The following is a 12,139-nucleotide window of genomic DNA, read 5'->3' as shown; positions in this document are numbered from 1 at the left end:
CATGTTTAATGCAAACTAGAAATTAGACAAGTCTTTTATAATACCTATTTTGGTTTGGGCTAAAACTTTACTGAATAGAAAATGGACACCTACATTGAAATATATTATGCAAACAATTATATACAGGCTTGTAAGAAACTAGATGTTATAGTAATGAAACAGGATAAACAACACACACACACGCACTCCTATAACTCACCCACATAACATCCAAGGAAACCATATTATCCAGACTAGTAGGTTTGTGAGCAAACTAGTCTAAAGTGTTAAAGACATCATCATTATAGTATCACATGTTAGTAAATGTTAATGAAAGCATTTTAGATATTTAAAACTCGATCATATCAATTTCGAAGAAGATTTATCAAGAACCAATAGTCCAAGAGGCCTCGTTATAGGTTAAAATGTATGGGGGCTGGTTATCATTAGTACTGATATAAACTAAGTCAGATTCAAATTTGGTCTTAAAATGTATGTTAACTAGTTTTGCGAGATCGAACATATCTCTCAAGTCATACATCGGATCGAATTGAAATTTTATAAGGAAATACTAGCCATATAGAACTATATTGTGGTAAATGTTCAGGTCAAATGGAGTTTGGTAACATATTAGTTCAGAGGGTTGGAGTTTCTAGGCAAATCTTGTCATATCTGCCAAACTAGAACTTCATGTATTATTTGAAACATATCTGGAGCTACAAGTAGAATTTTGATTCGATTCAAGTTGGGTTATTAGACATCTCAAGCTTTCCAAACATATATGGTAGGCTTAGTAATTTATCCTGACAAGAGAGAATAATATGTTTGAAGTTAGGATTGAAATCTGCCAAGAATGTGCGAAAATCAAAGATTCAAGCTACATGGAGAAATTTTAGCACGAAGATTTTATTTTTATTATCCTATTTTATTTATTTCATTTTTAATAATTATTTTTAATTTGGATTTTTTCTGGCCTATTAGACATTATTTAGGAGTTTATTTCATTATTGAATATATGTTAGTTGACTACTAGTTTAGGCTTATTAGCTTGCAACCAAAAAACGAGTTCATTAGGGTTAGATAAATGAGACTATATTATGTTTTTTTGAGCTAAATTCGGCAGCAAGTTAAAGAATAAACATGAGTTTTTTTTATTTGTTTATGGCAAAACAACCTTTCTCTACTAGAATAAAGATCGTACACTAACTTATCGAAGATGAACTGGCTTTGTGACATCATTCACATACTTAGGGTTCTTAGATATAAGGTTATCTCTGGGTCCAAGTTCTTTTCCAATATCTTTAGTTTTTAGGTACAAAGTTACCTCTGGATTAGGTTTCTATCAAACTTGATTTTTAACTTTTCAGGTTGTTATCTACTTCGTTGGGGGTTGCTTAACCACGTGATCAAGATATTTACATCAATCAATTTATATACAAGCATTAAAACAAACAAAAAGAGCCACATCATAGTTTATTTAATCAAAGTTATCTAGGAGCTTCAAATAAACACATATATCTTCTATGAACTTCATGAAACCAAATATCAAAGAAACCTAAGGACATTTAATGATTGAACACACAATATAACACAATAGTTGCTAACATCTCAAGCATACAAAACAATAATATTTAAACACATCTAAAGCATAATATAAACGAAAGCAAAACAAAAAGGAAAGAAGTATACCTAGATTGTCATAACCCATTTTTGGATCACTCCCAAAATTGTTTTCATTCTCTTCAAAAAAAAAAAAACAACTTGAAACAGTGCCGTTTTAGCACTGTTCTCCTTCTTCCCTGCGCATGCAGAGGAAGGGAAGAAGAAGATTTTAAATCTTTGTTTCCCACTCTCTCTCTCACCCCACCCCTCTTGCCCAAAAAACTCGCATGACCCATACCCACACAACCATACCCTGCAAGCATTATGGAAGAAAAATGAGACGGAGACCTATATCCTGCACTTGAACAGGGTATGGTGAACCTCTCCCCCGGCTGCCTATAAATACAGGCGGGGAAGAACTGCTTTAGAGGGGGGAGGTGGAAACCAATGACAGCTTTTACGGGTGGGCATTTTTTAAGAAGGGAAGAGCAACCAAAAAATAGAGGCTTACGCCTCCGCACAGAGAAGAAAACTACCTTCCTCACCAGCCACCACTTCTGCTCCCTCAGCTTTGAAATAGCGTCCACAGCAGGAGCAACACCAGTGTCGCCACCGTCCCCAGCACTGCCAACGCCACCATCATTCTTCCTCAGCCTCCTGCCATCTTCTTCCCCTGCTAGTTTCGCTGTAACGCTCATGAAGAAAAAAAGGAGAAGCCTGTGTGCATCTGCATAGAAAGGAGAAACTGCAGCAACCTGTGCATCTCTCTCTCCGTCATTGGAAGCAGCAGCAGCAGCACCACTCCTATCATCATCACCGCCAGCTGCCACCGTCCTCCCCGTCATCGATAACAACCCATGCACCGTGAGAAACAGAAGAAGAAGCAAAAACAGAGACAGCAGAGGAAGCCACGCAGACAAGTGTTGGAGTCTCTGAAGACAAGTGTGGCTCGCCTCACTAGCTTACTCGAGCAAACACTGAGAAATACCTCTGGTAAAGGTCCTTCTAACCGACCGGTCACCTTTAATTAGATTCCAACAATAGCTCAGCCCGAAGAAAGAATGAGTGAACATGGTCAAGAGCCTTAACATAATCCAACATTTGTGCAGTCAGCAACACCTACACCAGCCCCTGCAGTCATAGATGCATTTGCTAGCGAGTCCCACAAGGCTAAGTCATCTGATAGCATTGATCAAGATAAGATGGAGGCGCTGGAAGCCAAAATTAGAGTAATTGAGGGGGTAGACTTATATGATCCAGTACGGGCAGCAGAAATGTGTTTGGTCCCAAATGTGGTTGTCCCGAAAAATTTTTGTGTTCCTGAGTTCATCAAATATAGTGGAACACAATGCCCCATGACTCATCTCAAATCCTATTGCAATAAAATGGTAGAAGTAGTACATGATGTAAAACTACTGATGCACTTTTTTCAAGATAGCTTAAGTGGAGCAACATTGAGTTGGTACATGAGATTGGACAACACAAAGATCCGGAGATGAAAAGATCTGGTGGATGCTTTTATCAAGCAGTACAAGTACAACATGGACATTGCTCCCGACAGAACCAGCTTGTCCAATTTAGAGAAAAAGGACAAAGAAAGCATAAGAGAATATGCTCAAAGATGGCGAGAGTCAGCTGCTCAAGTCCATCCTCCACTTTTGGATAAGGAGATGATCACTTTATTTGCCAACACACTTAAAGCACCATATTATGAGCATGTGATGGGTAGTTCGGCCCAGCAATTCACTGACACTGTGGTAGTGTGTGAACGTATAGAGCAAGGCGTCAAGAGTGGTAGAATTTCTACACCCACCAAGAAAAGAGGCTTCGAAAGGAAAGAGGTCAACCATATTGTAGACGACTTTAAAGGTAGGAAAACCTCATCCCAAAACTAACATACTCCATCCCAAGTTGCCGACATAAAAAAACCTCAGCCCCAAAACTTTCAAGCCAAAAGCCAAATTGGAAATTATCAAAGGGTCCAAGAACAACTACCTCCATTACCGCTACCCTTGAATGAGATGTACCAGAAGCTAGTAAGCATCGGGCAAGTAGCTCCCGAACCTCTGACACCTGTGCAACCACCTTACCCTAACTGGTACAAGCCAGAGCTCACTTGCGAATATCATGCTGGTGTTGCTGGACATAGCATCCATACTTGCAACGCCTTCAAGAGAAAGCTTTTGCAACTAATCAAGGCAGGGTGGATAGCACTGGAAGACGCTCCTAATGTGAACACGAACCCTCTACCTAATCATGCTTGAGCGGTGGATTAGTAAATGCACTAAAAGCAGAATGCTCAAAAAGCACCGATGGTCAAGGTAGGGTGCAGAAAAAGGCAGCCTCAATTTTAAAGGACTCAAATTTTGACCACAGTTTTTGTCCCCACCGTCAATGAGACCTTTACAAGAGCTGTTGTGGGAAGGCTAGCCTAAAAGGAGATTTATGAAAATGGAAGGATGAAGCCTGCCCTATTATTATCTTTTGTTTGATCATTTTTGCTTCAACCTATTTCAGTCTTGTTGGTATTTTGGCTCATAATACCATAAGATTTTCTCTGTCAAATGAGCCTTTCTTGTTAATAAGATCATGTGTTTTTCTATGTTCAGGACATGCCTTTATTTTTCTTGTTGTTTCATGCAAATAACACACTGAGTATAATTTTTACCCGCGAAATCACTGGTGTTTTCCCTTTTCTTCCCAAAAAAATGCATGATCTCACATGTTCACAAGGATTTTTGGGAATTCAAAGTTTAGTACAAAACAAAAAATTCATTTTGGTGTTTGTCCAAAACAAACGAGTTCTGGAAATTCAGGTGATTCCTTAGAAAGGTAGCCATACACCTAAAAAACAAAAAAAAAAACACCATGAAGTGACTCCAAAAGCTGAGTTTTAATTGGATGAATAATGAGAAACCATTTTGCATACTCGCATGAAAGCAAGGCTTACCGATTCTAAATGCATGAGTTTGGAATGAAGAAAGTCCATCTTTGATAATCCTTTCACAAGGCTAAAATATATCCTTTGCAGTCCCCTTTTGAGCCTGGTAATGTTTTTTTGGAAATAACCTTGACTAGGATCACACCCCACACTGGGGGGCAAGTGCGAGAGACATAGAAAAAACCTCAACGATTGAAAGTGACCAAACAATACTGGGTGGCATAAAAGAAAATTCACAATCATCAAAGCTGCCCACGTAAAGCTGGGACATGATAAACAAAATCCAAAAGATCTAAAAGATTTGAGCTTCTCATAAAAACAACTGAAGTGATTATGCTCAACCAAACAAAATGAAGAAAACAAAGAGAAAGAGCCCAAACCCGACACTGAGGGGCATGGAAAACCATTTTGGAAAGAAATTCAAAAGAAAAAGGTCAGGAAACATGCACAAGTGATTCTTAGTCTTAAAATCTCTTGAACACCTTTTGAGCTTGCAAAATATCCTTTTCTTCATAACCAAGAGCCTAAGCCTACATTACGTGCCTAATCAAGCCCTTTCTGATCAAAGGCAAGCAATCTGGATCAGTAGGTAGTGCTTTCTCATGCAAACCAAGTCATTATTCATGCAAATAAAATGAATTCTTTGAAAATGGTTCTCAATAACCCTCAAATTGAAATTTAAACCTTTTGTGACCAACCAGATGTCACTTCGTGTTCTTCACATTTTCATCAAAAGCAAAACAAAAGGTTTTTATCACATCTGAAAACCTCTCTATAGGAATCACTTGAATTTCTTTAGAATGAGTTTGCTTTGAATCAATGTCAAAATGATTTTTGTGTCTGGAATAGCTTTGAAATTCCAAAATTTCTGCATGAAAACAACTCTTTGTCAAACCTTCCTTCACATAGCCTCATCCCCGAACCCGAATTGAACACTTGGGGGCATGATCAAGCTGGGGGGAAATAAAAAAATGCTTGGTAGGGTTGGCTCAATGTTTCCCTTCCTAAGGAAAATGTTGGGCAAAATTGGCAACCCTTGAGATAAAGGGGCAGAGGACAAAGAAGTATAATGATATCAAGTCCTTCCTAGAGGTCAAGGTCACAAGAGATGACTCGAGTAAGCAAGAGCAAAAAAGCCATCGAAGCCTATTGCCAACACTCCAACTTTTGAGAAAAGAAAGACACCATGAAGAAATAGGAACCTATATTTCTCAGGTAAGTATACATGCATATTGATCATAATACATTGCTTTTAACATTGTCAGATCTGTGTTTCATCATCACCTTTTAGGTAGTGCATTTTCTAACCCTACCTCATTTCAAGTGCGCCTTTGTGCCCTCACTTCCTTTTGAGTGCGCCTTTGTGCCCTCACTTCTCAGATAGTGCGTTTTCTAACCTACCTCCTTTCGAGTGCGCCTTTGAGCCCTTATCTCCTTTCGAGTGCACCTTTGAGCCACCATTTCTTAGGTAGTGCGTTTTCTAACCCTACCTCCTTTCAAGTGCGCCTTTAAGCCCTCACCAACATTTTTTCTGGGTAGGTCACCCATTATAATGAGGCCAATCTTCCACCTGGGTAGGTCACCCATTACAATGAGACAATTCTTTCTTTTTTTTCATTTTGGGTAGGTCACCCATTACAACTCGACCATTCTCCATGTTTTTTTTATATAGGTAGGTCACCCATTACAATGAGACCATTCCTCCACCTGAGTAGGTCACCCATTACAACACGACCACTTTTTCTTTTTTCCATTTTTGGGTAGGTCACCCATTACAACTCGACCATTCTCCATGTTTTTTATCTGGGTAGGTCACCCATTACAATGAGGCCATTCTTCCATTTGGGTAGGTCACCCATTACAACTCGACCATTCTCCATGTTTTTTTATCTGGGTAGGTCACCCATTACAATGAGGCCATTCTTCCATTTGGGTAGGTCACCCATTACAACACGACCACTCTTCCTTTTTTCCATTTTTGGGTAGGTCACCCATTACAACTCGACCATTCTCCATGTTTTTTTATCTGGGTAGGTCACCCATTACAATGAGACCACTCTTCCTTTTTCTACTTGGGCAAGTCGCCCATGAAAATAGACCAAGGTAAGTGTGAGTATGTGGGCTGGTCGCCCCTGAAAATAGACCACTTTGAGTATGCTTGTGCAGGTAGCCCATGAAAATAGACCAAGACTAGTGTGAGTGTGTGTGGGCAGGTCGCCCATGAAAATATACCAGTGTGAGTTTGTGTGGGCAGGTCGCCCGTGAAAATAGACCACTGTGAGTTTGTGTGGGCAGGTCGCCCCTGAAAATAGACCAGTGTGAGTGTGTGGGCTGGTCGCCCCTGAAAAGTGTGAGTGTGTGGGCAGGTCGTCCGAGAAAATAGACCATTTTTGTTTTTTTCTTTACAAGCTTACTATGCAAAGCATTAAGGAGTTTTTTTTTTTGCTTCATAAGCATTGTAAAAAGGGGGGCAACTGTCATAACCCATTTTTGGGTCACTCCCAAAATTGTTTTCATTCTCTTCAAAAAAAAAAAAAACAACCCGAAACAGTCCCCAGCACTGCCAACGCCACCATCATTCTTCCTCAGCCTCCTGCCATCTTCTTCCCCTGCTAGTTTTGCTGCAACGCTCGTGAAGAAAAAAGGGAGAAGCCTGTGTGCATCTGCATAGAAAGGAGAAACTGCAGCAACCTGTGCATCTCTCTCTCCGTCATTGGAAGCAGCAGCAGCACCACCACTCCCATCATCATCATCATCGCCAGCTGCCACCGTCCTCCCCATCATCGATAACAACCCCCTGCACCGTGAGAAATAGAAGAAGAAGCAAAAATAGAGACAGTAGAGGAAGCCACGCAGAAACAAAGAGAGAAGAAGAACCGCCGCAGAACCACCATCACAGCAGCGCCACCGTTAGAAATAGAAGAAGAAAGGAGAAGCAGCAGATAGAAGCGAGGAGAAGAAGAAACACTGAAAAAATAGTAACAGGGGAGAACATAGCAGAAGAAAAAAAAACACAGAGAAGAAGAAGAAAGGTCGACCACCGTCCGAGCCGTTCTTCGGTCAGCCACCACCAGCAGCACAGCCTCGAAGCCACCGCAGGTCCGCCCCTCTTCCTTCTTCTTCCTCACTGCACTGTCTCCACTGTTCTGCGTGAACAGTGGAGAGTGCTCCACTGTTCACTGGCCAGACAAGTCCGACCCAGTCCAAAATGAGTGGGTCGGTTCCAGCCCGGTCCAAAAAAAAATTCAAATTTTTTTTCTTCAAAAATTTGTAACTCTTCCACGTATTTTTCTACTAAATTTTGCTTAATATTGATTTGTATTTTTACATCGTAAAAATATACATCCGGTATTAAAATACCCGGTTTTCGTCAAAACATTAAAAAAAATGTTTTTGTTTTCATGCATATGGCCAAGTCTCTAAAAATAAATAAAAAAAAACTCATATTGTATTTTCTTACAACAAAGAAAACTTCAAAAAAAATGTTTTAGCATGCATTTTGGCTTTAATAACCAGTTTATTAAAGTTACGAGAACTTAGCCAATATTTCAAAAAAATCCAAAAAAATTATTTTGTTTTTTTTTAATATCCGAGATTAAAAATTTATACGTAAAATGTACTCTCGATATTAAAAAGGTAGTTTTTTTTTATTTGACGATAGAACGGTTAGGTTTTACCCCATTAAGATAAGAACCTCCTTTTTTAGGAGGACTTTTCTTGAATCTTAGACAGACCGAACAAACAATTAGAAAACGTGACCAAACCCTAGATTTTGAGCAGAAAAATAAAACAATGTAGCTTACCTTAGGTAGGGCGTATTTGGGGGTGCTAATACCTCCCTTTACGCAACCAGTCTCCGTACCCGATCTCTGAGACCAGTTAGGGTTCCTAGTGACCAGAATTAGCCAATATTTAAAAAAATCCAAAAAAATTATCTTGTTTTTTTTTAATATCCGAGATTACAAATTTATACGTAAAATGTACTCTCGATATTAAAAAGGTAGTTTTTTTTATTTGACGATAAAACGGTTAGGTTTTACCCCATTAAGATAAGAACCTCCTTTTTTAGGAGGGCTTTTCTTGAATCTTAGACAGACCGAACAAACAATTAGAAAACGTGACCAAACCCTAGATTTTGAACAGAAAAATAAAACAATGTAGCTTACCTTAGGTAGGGCGTATTTGGGGGTGCTAATACCTCCCTTTACGCAACCAGTCTCCGTACCCGATCTCTGAGACCAGTTAGGGTTCCTAGTGACCAGAATATTAGGTAGTGACTCCCATTCTATTTTTTTTCTTTGATATAAAGACGAGAATTTCTTGTCTCCCCATATTTTCCAGATACCACACATGAGTGTGGAGGGCGATCGCCGCGACACCACACACGTGCGACATAGATAAAAATGGTATACTTCGTTGGGGGTTGTTTAACCACGTGATCAAGAGATTTACATCAATCAATTTATATAAAAGCATTAAAACAAACAAAAAGAGCCACATCATAGTTTATTTAATCAAAGTTATCTAGGAGCTTCAAATAAACACATATATCTTATATGAACTTCATGAAACCAAATATCAAAGAAACCCAAGGACATTTAATGATTGAACACACAATATAACACAATAGTTGCTAACATCTCAAGCATACAAAACAATAATATTTAAACACATCTAAAGCATAATATAAACGAAAGCAAAACAAAAAGGAAAGAAGTATACCTAGATAAAAATGGTAAATACCTGACTAGGTAGGTTGGGTATTTGAATCCCAATGGTGGGGTATCTCTTTTTATTAAGATCCTTTTTCTTCTGTAACCAAAAAGCCATTGGCCACTTTCTCTACCTCTTTTCTTTCTCTTTTTTTTTCCTAAAAAAAAACCTTGCTAATCTTAACTAAAACCTCATATATATATATATATATATATATATATATATATATAAAGGGAAGAGGGGAAAACCCTAACCTAGTACCCTAGTCAATCTACACCTTAGAATGAAGATCTAGGAATCACCACTATTGAAGAAAAAAGACATGTAGAATAGCCAATACGAGAGCCTAAATGCTCTCTTACAAGAATTAGCGAAACAGTTAGTAAGAACATAAAAAGTGAAAAAGACAATAAGATATACATGTTGCTATTAAGAGAAAAATCAAGAAGGTTGAATGATGCTAAGATCATGTGAGACCTATACCAGAATCAACCTAAAATGATGCATAAACTAGACAAATGAAAGATGATAAGATGAAAAAAAGTTGTGTATATATAAAAGGACTCAAAACAATCGTGTTTAGCATCGCAAAGTTCAATTCAATCCTTAATCTCTAGTGCTTTTTTGCTTTTAATCCCATTGAAATTTTAATTATGCAATTAAAGGCATAAATTGAATCAAATCAAGGAAAGTTTTTCAATCTAATACGTCTTTTGTTTTTTTCCCAACTTTCAAAATAGTCCCTCATTTCCAAAATTTTTAATTGAAGTCAAAACTAGCTATAAAAGTTGAAAATTTATTCAAATAAGCCCTTGATTGAATTAATAAGACCTTTTAAATTATGCCAATTCGACACATTGTTCTTTAGTCCTTTAATTCCTTCAATTACAACCAAGTTCTCTTTAATTGCAGCTTTAGTGTGCCTTCCAAACAAAAAAAAATGTCATGTCCCATAAAAAACCCTAAGAAAGTTTGACCAACTGATTTGATTTTTTTTTTGTTTTTCTATTGTTTATGAATTTTTGGCTATTTTTGGGAAATCCTTGGGGTAAAAATGTGTTACAACAAATACAAGCATCATTTTTGTCATTCCTCGATTGATAAATTTTATATGATAGAAAATCACATTTACAATGTTGACACCATCTCTCTTTACTTTAAGAATTAACTTTGAGTCATTCTCGTAATATAGCGCGGTATAATATGTACTATATTATCTAAAACATTTAAAAGATCTGAGTTTTGGGATGGCTTAACTATTCATATAAATATTGAAACTCCTACCCAATTCTTTTAGATTTCCTTTAAGTTTTTTTTTCTAACTAAAAAACCTAGCTTTCATTCATGTTGAAAACACCAAAAAAAAAAGGAGTAACTCGTAGAAAAAGGGGTTAAGGTATCAATCTCACCTTTCCACTCCCTCCCAAGATAATGTCTTTAAACATTAAGACACCGAGAGACATATTTAAGCCAAGTACTAAGAACACAATATTTCTTTGTCATTCATAAAAAAAAACACACACCAAGCCTTTGTTTCATCCTCTCTCTTATTGTTCCCTTTCCCCCCTTTGCCCATAAAAAAGCTCATTTATTTTTAAATTAGCTTCAAGTCATATTGAGTTTTTTATTCATTATTTGTAGATTGCAATAGGTTAAGATTGACGGGGCACGCTATAATTTCAATATTTAGTGTTAAATCAATTAATTTTAAAAAAATACATATTTTATTTTTTATTAGGTATTAGGTCAATCTCAACTTTTAATGGTAATTTATTATGTTAATTTGGGCTTGCAACCATAGGTGTTGTTTATATAAGAAAGGAATTTAAGATTTTTCATGTTGCTTAATATTGGTTAGTGGATGCTAAATGGTTGTTACCCATGGATTTAAATGTTTCATTGGTGCTTAAAGATAATAAAGGTAATTTTCAAGGGTATATAGACAATACAGTTCCCTTGGAGAATGGTTTGATATTTCTATTGAAACCGCCTGATGGGAATTATAAATTCTATTCTTGCATTTTGTTCTGAGTATCTTGAGTTAGATGAACATTTTTTATTCTAAATTATGTCATGTTATGGTGAATAAGGATAATCAAGAAAACTTTATTTGAGTTTTGTTATTATGAAAGAATAAAATATTGCTCTGATGTTTGTCTCGACCTTTTTACATTAGGGATCTTTTTGTGACTACAAGTTTGATAATTTGATTACAAGTAAAGTGCCATCCAATTATTTACAAAGTTATTCAAACTAGGTGATAATTGTCGTTTATGGAGAAATATGATTTGAAACAATTATAGCTATATGGAGCTTTGGCATTGGACAACAATGTATCATATTGTTGCCATTGGACCAAGTCTTTTGATTGATCAGAATTTAAATTATTTTTTTTGGTGTTATCTTCTCTCATGGGTAGTGCTTTAGGAGTGGAAAATAGATTTATGCGTTAAAATATATCACCTCTTAACTTTAATAGATAAAAGTCTTAACAATTACAGATGAGAATTTTTTAGGTTATTATACAAATGTCTTTATGCACACATGTTGTAACAAAAGGTGGGGAAACTTTGTTTCATTATGGATGTCATGTGTTTTTCAAATATGACTTTGATTTCTTGGAGCTTGGTTGGTGGGAGGAGAAGAAGCAGGATTCAATTTAACAATGAGACCTTCAAGTCTTTGGAAAGACTATAAAACTTGAAACAAAAAGCTTAGGCTAACAAGGAGCACATTTTACAAGACATGATTGTTATTTTGTTTCAGTTTTAGTAGCACGAGGAGGTTGCTTTGGGAGTTAAGGTAGTCCTTTTGTTTTCTATTTTAATTTATTAATTGTGGAAATGAATATTTTTTATGCTGTGTGTTTGACGTAATGCTCAAAGAAATATTTTCTTCATGTTT

The sequence above is a fragment of the Populus nigra genome, chromosome 16 (assembly GCF_951802175.1).
Source record: "Populus nigra chromosome 16, ddPopNigr1.1, whole genome shotgun sequence".
In the NCBI taxonomy this organism is placed as follows: Eukaryota; Viridiplantae; Streptophyta; class Magnoliopsida; order Malpighiales; family Salicaceae; genus Populus; species Populus nigra.
The sequence above is the reverse complement of the archived record's forward strand: the minus strand, read 5'-3'. Positions refer to the sequence as shown.